Raw genomic sequence first — 12,674 nt, 5'->3', positions numbered from 1 at the left:
GTCCTCTCAAAGTGCTGGGATTACAGGCGTGAGCCACTTCGCCCAGCCTTTTTTTGTTTCGTTTTGTTTCTTAGAGACAGCATCTTGCTCTGTCCTTCAAGCTAAAGTGCAGTGGCTTGAACATGGCTACTGCAGCATCAACCTCCTGGGCTCAGGTGATCCTCCTGCCTCAGCCTCCTGAGTAGCTGGGATGACAGGTGTGCACCACCATGCTCAGCTAGTTCTTACAATTTTTGTAGAGACCAGGTTTCATTATGTTGCCCAGGCTGGAATTTTCGTATTTTTTGTCACAAAGCCTCGCTATGTTGCCCAGGCTGGTTTCAAACTCCTGGCTTCAAACAGTCCTCACACCTTAGCCTCCCAAAGGATCTTGTGCTGAGATTACAGGCATGATCCTCCATCTTTTTATATTGTGTAATTATAATGCAGAGTAGTTTGAGCTTGGTGATGAGAAAGCTTTCTTTTCGCCTTCCTGCCACTCATTGTTTGTATACTTTATTTTCAAAGGCCATTAACATGTCGACAGCCACTGAGCTGCTGTTTTTGTTTTATTGTTCCCTTGACCACACACCAACCAACCATGACTCCCAATTAATATTCTTAATGGAATCCAAGCCTCTAAGCCTCACAGTCCAGGCCCTCCACCAGCCTGCCTCACCCTATCCTCATTTCATCTCCCGCAACCTGGCTCCGGTGAGTGCTCTTCGTAGTCAGACTGGGCTGTTTATTTTCTGCAATGAACTTGTAAATCCCTGCCTTTGGCTCTGTGCTTGAAATAGCTTCCTCTTTCTCATTACCGAGTCTACGTCCTGTGTTTAAGTGCAGCTCTGGAACCAGACAACATGTGTGTCATCCCAACTCTACTGCCAGCTATTTATGAGCCCTCAGGCAAGTTACTGAACCTTCCTGTGACTTCACTTCTTTACCTCTAAAACAGAGGTCATAATAGTATATCTACATCCTATACTTATTTTGAAGCTTAAAGAGGTAATTTAGGGGCTGGGCGCGGTGGCTCATGCCTGTAATCCCAGCACTTTGTGGGACTGAGGCGGGTGGATCACCTGAGGTCAGGAGTTCGAGATCAGCCTGGCCAACATGGCAAAACCCCGTCTCTACTAAAAATACAAAAATTAGCCAGGTGTGGTGGCAGGTGCCTGTAATCCCAGCTACTCGGGAGGCTGGGACAGGAGAATCACTTGAACCCGGGAGGCGAAGGTTGCAGTGAGCCAAGATCACGCCACTGCACTCCAGCCTTGGTGACAGAGGGAGACTCCATCTCAAAACAAAACCAAAGAAAACAAACAAACAAAAAAAAAACAAGTGTTGATAAGAATGTGGAGAAATTGGAACCTTCATAAATTGCTGGTGAGAATGTAAAATTGTGCAGTCACTTTGGAAGACAGTCTGGCAATTCCTAAATAATTTGAGCATAGAGTTACTATATCACCCAGCACTTCCATTCCTAGGTATATACCCAAGTGAATTGAAAGCATATGTCTCCACATAAATGTGTACATTAATGTTCATAGTGGCATTATTCATAATAGCCAGAAAGTGGAAACCACCTTAATGTTTATCACAGATGAATGGAGAAACACAATATAGTACTGAATATTCACATAATGGAATATTATTTAGCCACAAAAGGAATGTAGTACAATTGTCCTTCAGTATCCACAGGGGATTCGTTTCAGGACCCCTGAGGATATCAAAATCCATGGATGCTTGAGTTCCTTATATAAAATGATGTAGTATTTGCATAATTACTTTAAATCATCTGTAGATTATAATGTTGAATATGATGTAAATAGTTTTTTGTTTTTTTTTTTGAGATGGAGTCTCGCTCTTTTGCCCAGGCTGGAGTGCAATGGCACCATCTCAGTTGACTGCAACCTCCGCCTCCCAGGTTCAAGCGATTCTCCTGCCTCAGCCTCCTGAGTAGCCGGGATTATAGGCATGGACCACCATGCCCGGCTAATTTTTGTATTTTTAGTAGAGATGGGGTTTCTTTTTTTTTTTTTTTTTTTTTTGAGACGGAGTCTCGCTGTCTCCCAGGCTGGAGTTCAGTGGCGCAATCTCGGCTCACTGCAAGCTCTGCCTCCCGGGTTCTAGCCATTCTCCTGCCTCAGCCTCCCAGGTAGCTGGGACTACAGGGGCCCACCACCACGCCTGGCTAAGTTTTTGTATTTTTAGTAGAGACAGGGTTTCACCATGTTAGCCAGGATGGTCTCGATCTCCTGACCTTGTGATCTGTCCACCTAGGCCTCCCAAAGTGCTGGGATTACAGGCGTGAGCAACCACGCCCAGCCCTGTGACGGGGTTTCACCATGTTGGTCAGGCTGGTCCTGAACTCCTGACCTTGTGATCTGCCTGCCTCAGCCTCCCAAAGTGCTGGGATTACAGGCGTGAGCCACCACGCCCGACCAATAGTTGTATTTTTTTTGGAGACGGAGTCTCGCTTTGTCACCTAGGCTGGAGTGCAGTGGCGTGCAATTGGCTCATGCCAACCTCTGCCTCAGCCTCCCAAGTAGCTGGGATTACAGGTGCCCACCACCATGCCGGGCTAATGTTTTGTATTTTAGTAGAGACGGGGTTTCACCGTGTTGCCCAGGCTGGAGATAGTTGTTATATTTTTAGGAAATAATGACAAGAAAAAAAAGTCTATACATGCTGTTCAGTACAGATACAAATTTTTTTCCCCAATTTTTTCAATCTGCGGTTGGTTGAATCTACGGATGTGAAACCTACAGATACAGAGGTCTGACTGTACTTATTCATTCTACAACATGAATGAAGAAAACATTATGCTCAATGAAAGAGTCAGTCACAAAGGACTGCATATGATTCCACTCACAGGCATCCCTCCTTTTACTGTGCTTGGCTTTATTGTGCCTCACAGATATTGTGAATTTTACAAATTGAACGTTTGTGGTACCCCTGTGTCGGGCTAGTCTATTGGTGCCATTTTTTTTTTCAAACAGAGTGTGCTTACTTCGTGTTTCTGTGTCACATTTTGGTAATCCTCACAGTATTTAAATTTTTTTCATTAATATTAAAAGTAATGGCCAAAACAACAATTACTTTTGCACCAACCTAATATGATTATCTGTTCTGGTGATCTGTGATCATAGATCTTTGATGTTTCTATTGTAATTGTTTTGGAGCACCCATGAAAGATGGCGAACTTAATGGATAAATATGTGTGTTCTTTTCCTTTACTTTTCTTTTCCTTTTTTTTTTTTTTTTGAGACAGAATCTCTCTCCGTAGCGAAGTACAATGGCATGATCTCAGCTTACTGCAACCTCCACCTCCCAAGTTCAAGCAATTCTCCTGCCTCAGCCCCCTGAGTAGCTGGGATTACAGGCACGTACCACCACACCCAGCTAATTTATGTATTTTTAGTAGAGGTGGGGTTTTGCCATATTGGCCAGGTTGGTCTCGAACTCCTGGCCTCAGGTGATCCACCTGCCTCCCAAAGTGCTGGGATTACAGGCATGATCCACCACGCCCGGCCCCCACCCCCCAGCTTTTCTTTCTTTTTTTTTTTTTTTTGAGACAGAGTCTCACTTTGTCGCCAGGCTGGAATGCAGTGGTGAAATCTCAGCCCACTGCAGCTTCAAACTCCTGGGCTGAAACAATCCTCCCACCTCAGCGCCCCATGTAGCTGGGATTACAGGTGTGTGCCACCACGCCCAGCTAATTTTTGTATTTTTAGTAGAGATGGCGACTCGCCATGTTGGCCAGGCTGGTCTCGAACTCCTGAGCTCAAGCGATCCACCCACCTTGGCCTCCCAAAGTTCTGGGATTCCAGGCATGAGCCACTGCACTCAGCCCTGCTGTCAGAGGCCTTTGTACCAGAGCAACTCCGTCTCGAATAGGGGCTGGTTAACCTGAGGCTGAAACCTGCTGGGCTACATTTCCAGTAAGTTAAGGTATTCTTAGTCACAGAATGAGATAGGAGGTCGCTGTAAAGACTTTGCTGATCAAACAGGTTGCAGTAAGGAAGCCAACCAAAACCCACCAAAACCAAGATGGCAATGAGAGTGATCTCCAGTCGTCCTCACTGCTACACTCCCACCAGTGCCATGACAGTTTACAAATGCTGTGGCAACATCAGGAAGTTACCCTATATAGTCTCAAAGGGGAGGCATAAATAATCCACCCGTTGTTTAGCATATATCATCAAGAAATAACCATAAAAAATGGGCAACCAGCAACCCTTGGGGCTGCTCTGTCTTTGGAGTAGCCATTCTTTTATTTCTTTACTTTCTTAACCTTGCTTTCACTTTATGGACTTGCCCTGATTTCTTTCTTGCGTGAGATCCAAGAACCCTCTCTTGGGTTCTGAATCGTGATCCCTTTCCAGTAACACTACTAGAGGGTTTTGAGTGGAAGATTGAAATGACCTGACTTTTTTTTTTTTTTTTTTTAAAGAATCACTCTGGCTTTTCTGTTGAGAAGAGACCAAAGGAAGCAAGGAGGGATAAGGAGGTTAGTTCAAAGACCTTTGCAATGAAAGAGTTAAGGACGTGCCACCCCCAAATATGCCAGTTTGGCATACTGATTATTTCAAGCTGAAGGTACTTGAGAGATTGTCATTGCAGGAAGAGCTAGCTCACTGTTTCACAGTGGACAGGGTCTATGCAAACCTGCGGCCAAGGAAGCTGAGAGGTGGAAGAAAGAGGCTGACACATCCAGTTTCTTAGGAAGAAACGTTTACTAGGGACTTAGAACAGAAGCCATGTCTGTATCTCAGGAAGCAGTGAGACAAGATGGTGGATCCCTGCACCATTACCCCTCAAACCCGGGGCTTATATACCCCAGGAGAGGAGTGATTCAGAAGGGACGTGGAGAACAACTTAAGTATGATAACATCAAGGCCACTTGACCTAAGGGCAGGATTTACAGTCAGTGCATGCTCTTACACAAGGAACAATAGATAAACTGGAAGTCTTACAAGACTTCCTGGAACTGGCGTTAATCAGAAACCAACATGGATTAGCATCCAGGATGGAGTTGCTTTGCCCTCCCCACTGACGTGTCCATTCCTACCTTTAGGAAGCCATAAAAATTCCTTTGAGAAAGATGCCTTCCCTTTTTTTTTTTTTCTTTTTTGAGACGGAGTCTTGCTCTGTCGTCCAGGCTGGAGTGCAGTGGCGCAATCTCGGCTCACTGCAACCTCCACCTCCCGGGTTGCAGTGAGGCAACCCGGGTTCAAGCAATTCTCTAGCCTCAGCCTCCCGAATAGCAGGGATTACAGGCGCGTGCCACCACGCATGGCTAATTTTTGTATTTTTAGTAGAGATGGGGTTTTACCACGTTGGCCAGGCTGGTCTGGAACTCCTGACCTCAGGTGTGATCTAACCGCCTCCTCCTCCCAAAGTGCTGAGATTACAGACATGGGCCACCGCGCCCGGCCGATGCCTTCCTTTAGTAGAAAGAGAAAATAACCCTTATCTCCAGAGACTGGGAATTGATGCTACAATGGACCTATACAGATAAACTTACTAAACGAACACTTACCTTTCACTAGCTTTGCACTTCACTGATACAGGAGTTTAGAAGAAATCACTTAGGCAGATAGTAGGAGTATGGGAGTCCTCAGTAAGGCTTTTCTTTTTCATGAAAAGCAGCCCCAAATCATTTTCTAACAAAGAGCATTCTGTAAAGCCGAGCTGCAGACACAGACAAGCAAGCTGGGAGCTTGCACGAGTGAACGCAGGGAGGAACTTCGGAGTACACATGTTCAAATTGGAGGCTCCATCTTCCCTTCCCTTTGTCAGCCACGTGTACTGTAAGGAGCAGACAAGATGGTGTTGATCAACTAGAAAGTCTATTTCCATAATAAGATTAGGGTGGGGTAACCAGGCTTCCCCTGAGCACAGCGTAAACGTCATACCTGATCAAACCAATCTATGAGCCCTGTGTAAATCAGACACCGCCTCCTCAGACCTGACTATAAATTTCGGCGCATCCACTGCCGGCTGGTCCTTTCCACTCGCAGATCCATTTCTCTATAGAGAAAGCTGTTTCTCTTTCCCTTCTCTTCTGCCTATTAAACCTCTGCTTCTACACTCCTTGTGTGTGTCAGTGTCCTAAATTTTCCTGGCGCCTGACGACAAACCCCGGGTTTATACCGCAGACAGTGGTATGGTCCCTTCATCACCATGTATCTCCTAGTGATTCCCCCGCAATTTACTGCCCCTAGTCCAAATCCCTTTGTCTTATCATTTCTTCATAAATTTATCATTTCTTTGTCCAAAAGGTATAAAAGCTCTCTGTTCTGGCCATTTTCTTCAGGTCGTCGCCCCTTTCATCTTGTGAGAGTCTTCATGTGCAAGTAAAAATTAGTAACACTTGTATGCTTTTCTGTTAATCTGGTTTATGTCCATTTAATTCTTAGACTTAGCCTTAGACGATCCCAAGGGAGTAGAGGAGAATTTATCCTCCCATCAGCAATAATCCAAGCTAGAGATGATGGTGATTTATATTAGAGGAAAGCAATGCAGGTGGTGAAAAGTGGTCAGATTCTGCATAGACAGTGTTTTGGATTTGCTAGTGGGTTAGTTGTGGAGTGTGCACGTGTGTGTGAGAGAAAGATTGAGAGAGAATGTGTTATAGATTATACCAAATCTTTCTTAAGCTTTAAGCCTGAACTATTTATGACCAATGATAAGTATTTCCATCATATCTTACAACTAAAGAAATGTGCCAGGCCGGGCGCAGTGGCTCATGCCTGTAATCCCAGCACTTTGGGAGGCCGAAGCCGGCGGATTGCCTGAGCTCAGGAGTTCGGAACCAGCCTGGGCAACACGGTGAAATCTCGTCTCTACTAAAATACAAAAAATCAGCCGGCCTTGGCGGCATGCGCCTGTAGTCCCAGCTACTCAGGAGCCTGAGGCAGGAGAATCGCTTGAACCCAGGAAGCAGAGGTTGCAGTGAGCTGAGATCGTGCTACTGCACTCCAGCCTGGGCTATGCAGCGAGACTCCGTCTCAAAAAAAAAAAAAAAAAAAAAGGTACCAGTGTGTAGTAACATTGTGGGTGAGAATCTTTGCTCTTTATACATAACTGTTTAAGTTTCAGTTTTGTTTTTGCTTTTACTGTTTTAGCTGAAACACACTTGGCCGGTGTTAAGCTAAATTATCAGTAGATGGCACCACAGTCTTAGTTAGCTGAAGATTTCTGGGTTTTGCAGGGAGTGAGGATTCCCTTTTGTAGCCAACTGGTCTTATATAGTGTCAGTTGTCGGATGTTTAGGTGTGACTCAGTGACCTGTGCTTAAAAGTTTGCCCGGTTACTAACTGAGGGAGCAACAAGTACAAACTGCGGATAGGGAACTGAAAAAAGGAAACACACAAATTTACACAGACACAGTGCCCATAGATTTGTTGCAAGGGCAGTTTGGTAGAGAGAAGCTAGAAGGGAGCTGAAGCTCCAGAAAACCCAAAACTACAAACTTCCTTCAAAAGTCTAGGGAGAGGCCGGGTGTGGTGGCTCAGGCCTGTAATCCCAGCACTTTGGGAGGCCGAAGTGGGTGGATCACTTGAGGCCAGAAGTTTGAGACCAGCCTGGCCAACATGGCGAAACCTGTCTCTACTGAAAATACAAAAAATTAGCTGGGTGTGGTGGCGGGTGCCTGTAATCCCAGCTATTGGGGAGGCTGAGGTGGGAGAATCACTTGAACCTGGGAGGCAGAGGTTGCAGTGAGCTGAGATAGCGCTACTGCACTCCATCCTGGGTGACAGAGTGAAACTCTGTCTCAAAAAAAATAAAATAAAGAAGACAAATAATAGCAAGTGTTGGCTAGGATGTGGAGCAATTGGAAATCTCATACAATGATGGTGGGAATGTAAAATGACACAACTATTTTGTTTTATTTTATTTCTGAGACAGAGCCTCACCCTGTCGTCCAGGCTGGAGTGTGGTTGCACGATCTCAGCTCACTGCAACCTCCACCTCCCGGGTTCAAGTGATTCTTCTGTCTCAGCCTCCTGAGTAACTGGGATTACAGGCACACGCCACCATGTCCGACTAATTTTTGTATTTTTAGTAGAGACACGGTTTCACCATGTTGGCCAGGCTGTTCTTGAACTCCTGACCTCAGGTGATCCTCCCACCTTGGCCTCCCAAAGTGCTGGGATTACAGGCATGAGCCATGGTGCCCAGCAGGCACAACCATTTTAGAAAAAGTTTGCAGTTAATCATACATCTACCATGTGATCTAGCCATTGCACTCCTAGGTATTTATGCAAAGGAAAGAAAGCGTAAGTCTGTACAAAGACTTGTACACAAATGTTCAAAACAGCTTTATTTGTAATAGTAAAAGAAAGAAAGAACTCAAATGTCCATCAACACATAAATGGATAAACATGGGAGCTTATCTATATGTACAATGAAACACTACTTAGCAATATAAAGGAGTGAATTATTGATGCAGGAAACATGGATGAATAAAAATAATTACTAATGAAAGAAATAAGACAAAAACCGTATAAACTCTATACAATTGCATGCATATGAAAATCTAGAAAAAGCAAAGTAATCTGTAGCGACAGAAAGCCAAGAATGGTTGTGGTAGAAGGGAGAAGGACTGGATGGGTGCCGTGGCTCATGCCTGTAAACCCAGCACCTCGGGAGGCTGAGGTGGGCAGATCACTTGAGGTCAGGAATTAGAGACCAGCCTGGCTAACATGGTGAAATGCTGTCTCTACTAAAAATATAAAAATTAGCCAGGTGTGGTGGTTCACGCCTGTAATCCCAGGTACTCGGGAGGCTGAGGCATGAGAATTGCTTGAACCCGGGAGGAGAAGGTTGCAGTGAGCCAAGATCGCGCCACTGCACTCCAGCCTGGGCGACAGAGTGAGACTCTGTCTCATGAAACAAACAAACAAACAAAAAACAGAACAAAAAGATAAAAAAAAAAAAGTAGGGGAAGAACTGGAGGGAGGAATTACACAGGAGCACTGAATATATTCACTATCTTGATTTTGGTGATGGTTTCATGAGTATATACTGTAAAGGAACATAAAAACTCTCAAAACCCCCAAACTCATTATGCCAAAGGGAAAGTTAAGCCTGCTTACTTCACAACCTTGTGTCAAAGCGCTATACATTAGCCAGATCCCTACAAAAGGAAAAGGTCTCAGGCATTTCCAGATAACTGCCCTCACAAATCGCGCCTAAGAAAATTCTTTCCTGGCTCCTAAACCTTTCAAGGTGTATAATAAATCCTCCCATAAACAAGGACATGTCAACTGTCACTTTAAGTCTGTGACTTAAGTCTAACTCCTTGTCCAGGAACCTAAAGTCTGGTAAATTTCACACCGACTGTGTCAATTATAAGCCTTATCTTCCCAAGTGCAAAAACAAAGATGACATCCATTATTCTTCTACCTATCCTGAGAAGTCTGAATAATGAATTCTTCCTTTACTCCCTATTTTCGAATGTTTGCCTTATCTCATGTATAGCATAGATTTACTGGGCACTAATTAAAATCTCACAAGAATGTCATCGTTTGCTTCACGCCTATCTCCCTTTTCCTGCATGTCTTTTCTCTTAAAGAAATGTGTAAATACCGAGTCTCCTGAAGCCTTTCCCAAGGAGCACGGGCCACAGACTCATGTTTCTGTGACTCAGGGTTTTCCTGGGCACACCTTTAAGCTCTGGCTCAATAAACCTGGATTGATTGAGATTCTTGCCTCAGTCTCTCATTTGGGTTGACAATACATATGTCAGGACATTAGATTGTACTCTGTAAACATGCAAAGTTGCCAATGTGAAGTCAAATATACCTCAATAAAGCTGTTAAAAGTAAATTTTTTAAATGAGATACTGATATGTAATGTTTGTTATTTTACTCATGTATTTGCCTTTTCTTTCATTTAACAGTTTATTGAGTGTCTGTGCCAGAGGTTAAAAGAAGTATGACATGGTCTGCTTTCAAGTCTAGGCAGTGACGGTTCTGCTTGATATGCTTGTTGTACATGCCCATAGGAAGCTAAGAAAATAGGAAGATTAGCGTGTAGGCTGGCGTGTTGGGGAAGGCTTTTCAGAGGACCTTAACGTTGAACTGAGTTCTGAAGGACGAGTAGGTGCTTTGGACAGTGAGGAGCGGTTAGCAGTGGCAGCTTTCTGTCTTCAACAAGGCCTAGGGATGAGAGAACAAGGCGCTGTGGGAGGAAAACAAATTGCAGCAGAGAGGGGAGAAGAGGAGTGTTTTGAAAAGAGGCAGGATAGGTTAAGTTGGGACTGATCAGCATGGGCCAGGAAAGCTGTGGTCAGGAATCCGGCTGTACCATTGAAGGTCTGGGGAGCTAGAGCAGGTTTTAAGCAAGGGAGAACACAGATAGCCTGCTGATGAACAGCACAGGCCAATCGAGTGGAGCAAGAGAAACCATCTTGCCCTTAGATTGGCTAGCATTACGGTTAAACGAGTGTATTTAATTAGTCTCCAAGTCCTGCTAATAGCTCATCCTTAATCATTTTCAAATGTTCCAATTCTTTCCATCCCTATTGCAGTTACCTTAGTTCTGTCTCCATTATTGTTTGCTTGGATTACCATAATATCCTCCAATGGCAGTTTCCTTGTCTTCAGTCTTGCCCCCGCTTTAACTCTTTGCTACCTGCAGCATAAAACATTTTTCTAAAATTCAAGTTTGATCCTCTCACCTTTAACTGAAAACCCGATCTGCTGCTCATCAACACTATCTCTGTGTTTCTAATAATGATCATCACTGTAATAGCACACTTAGCAAGCATTTACTACATGCCAGGAACTGGGCTAAACAAGATGTGCTTTTATCTTATTAAATCTTCCTAAAACATTATTATTATCATCACTATTTTACAGATGAAGAAACTGATTATTAAGAAGGTTTAGCAATGTGTCCAAGATCATACAGTTAATAAGTGTAATTGAATAACTTGTTGAAAAACCGAAAAACCCTTAAAGACAAAGTTGTGTAGGGAATAGAATTTTTTACTAGCACCTGCAAGAGGGACCAATTATTAGAGAACTGGCTTTGTAAACAAAAATGTAGGGCAGGTATTTAAAGTAAAAAAATCACAAGGATAGACAACAGCTCAAATTGTTATCAGTTCACAAGTCTGCCTGGATGTATGTGGGTCAATTTTGTTAAAATCTAGACGGTCCTTTCTATTAAGACATTACAATGCATCAACACCAAACAACAGAAAAGAAAATCCATATATCCCTGTTTTTCATGCTTTGTCTGGGACTACAGGAAGGGCAGGCCTTTTCTAGACTATGGAATCTAAGTTTCAGAAAAAAATCATTTAAGCTGCAATATAAAGAATAATCTTGGCCGGTCGCAGTGGCTCACACCTGTAATCCCAGCACTTTGGGAGGCCGAGGTGGGCGGATCACGAGGTCAAAAGTTGGACACCAGCCTGACCAACATGATGAAACCCCGTCTCTACTAAAGACACAAAAATTAGCTGGGTGTGGTGGTGTGCGCCTATAATCCCAGCTACTGGGGAAGCTGAGGCAGGAGAATGGCTTGAACCCAGGAGGCAGAGGTTACAGTGAGCCGAGATCATGCCACTGCACTCCAGCCTGGGCGACGGAGGAAGACTTCATCTCAAAAAAAAAAAAAAAAAAAAAAAAGAATAGTTTTAAGGAAGGCAGAATTAGAGATAGACAAGTTATAGGAACCCAGGCAAGCCATTATAATGCCAAACTAAGGCAATGGCAGGAGGGATAGAAAGAACTGGACCAGTTTTAAAACCATTATGGGACAGGAAAGGCATGTTGCAGTCCCTTCAGCCAAGTTGCAAGTTTTGAATGAGTTATCCAAACATTATTGAATGCATCTTCAGTGATGACTACCAAGCTTTTTTCCAGGAACCAACCCTCTTTTGTAAAAATGTTAGGTTAGCCTGTTCGTTCTGGTTTCTTGGGCAGTGACTGGGATGTTCAAACTATTAATTGGGATAGAACACAGAAGCTGGTTAAAAACAATATTTCTTATAGAAATTGATCTTGAACATGGATCAATGTTCACTGCTAGCAGGAGAATCGGAGAGTGTGTGGTAATGAAAAGTTATAGTTGAGAAAACAAGCGTTTACATCAGCAACTAATTAAGAAAAAAGCAGCTCATAAGTGGATGAATGCAGTTCATAAACACATTATATCAGTTATTACACAGGAAATCTAAGGCAGAATACTGAATACTGTGAAATGCAAGGTGTATAGCTTATCAACAAGAATGTAGCAAATACACCATTCAACTAAGAAGGAAATGATAAGGCTGCATCTGGGGCTGTTGACTGGAACCACAAAGTTTCCTTTCCTTGTAGTAGTTCCTAAAGATTCCAGTTTACATGGAAAGACAGAAAGCTGTCACACCTATGGCAGGAGCGCAGAACCCAAGCGACAAATTCTAATTTTGAACAGGCAGGTGCCAGTGCATTTCTCAAACTGCAAACTAAAATGCAGAAACACGATTTTCCTGTTTCTTAGTTTTGGACCGTTTTCCCCCCTCTAGCACGCCAGAGCAGGTTTTAATTGTTGTCAGGTCAGATGGTGAGTTAACTTTGAGCGTTGAGTTGAGGGGCCAGTGGGATGTGGGTCCAGTTGAAAGGTGGATATATGTAGATCCAGACTCGAGTGATATAGGCTGCAAATAAATTGATAGTGAATTTATGAAT

Source organism: Pan troglodytes, chromosome 10 (genome assembly GCF_028858775.2).
Source record: "Pan troglodytes isolate AG18354 chromosome 10, NHGRI_mPanTro3-v2.0_pri, whole genome shotgun sequence".
NCBI classification, from domain to species: Eukaryota; Metazoa; Chordata; class Mammalia; order Primates; family Hominidae; genus Pan; species Pan troglodytes.
Note: the sequence above shows the minus strand (reverse complement) of the source record.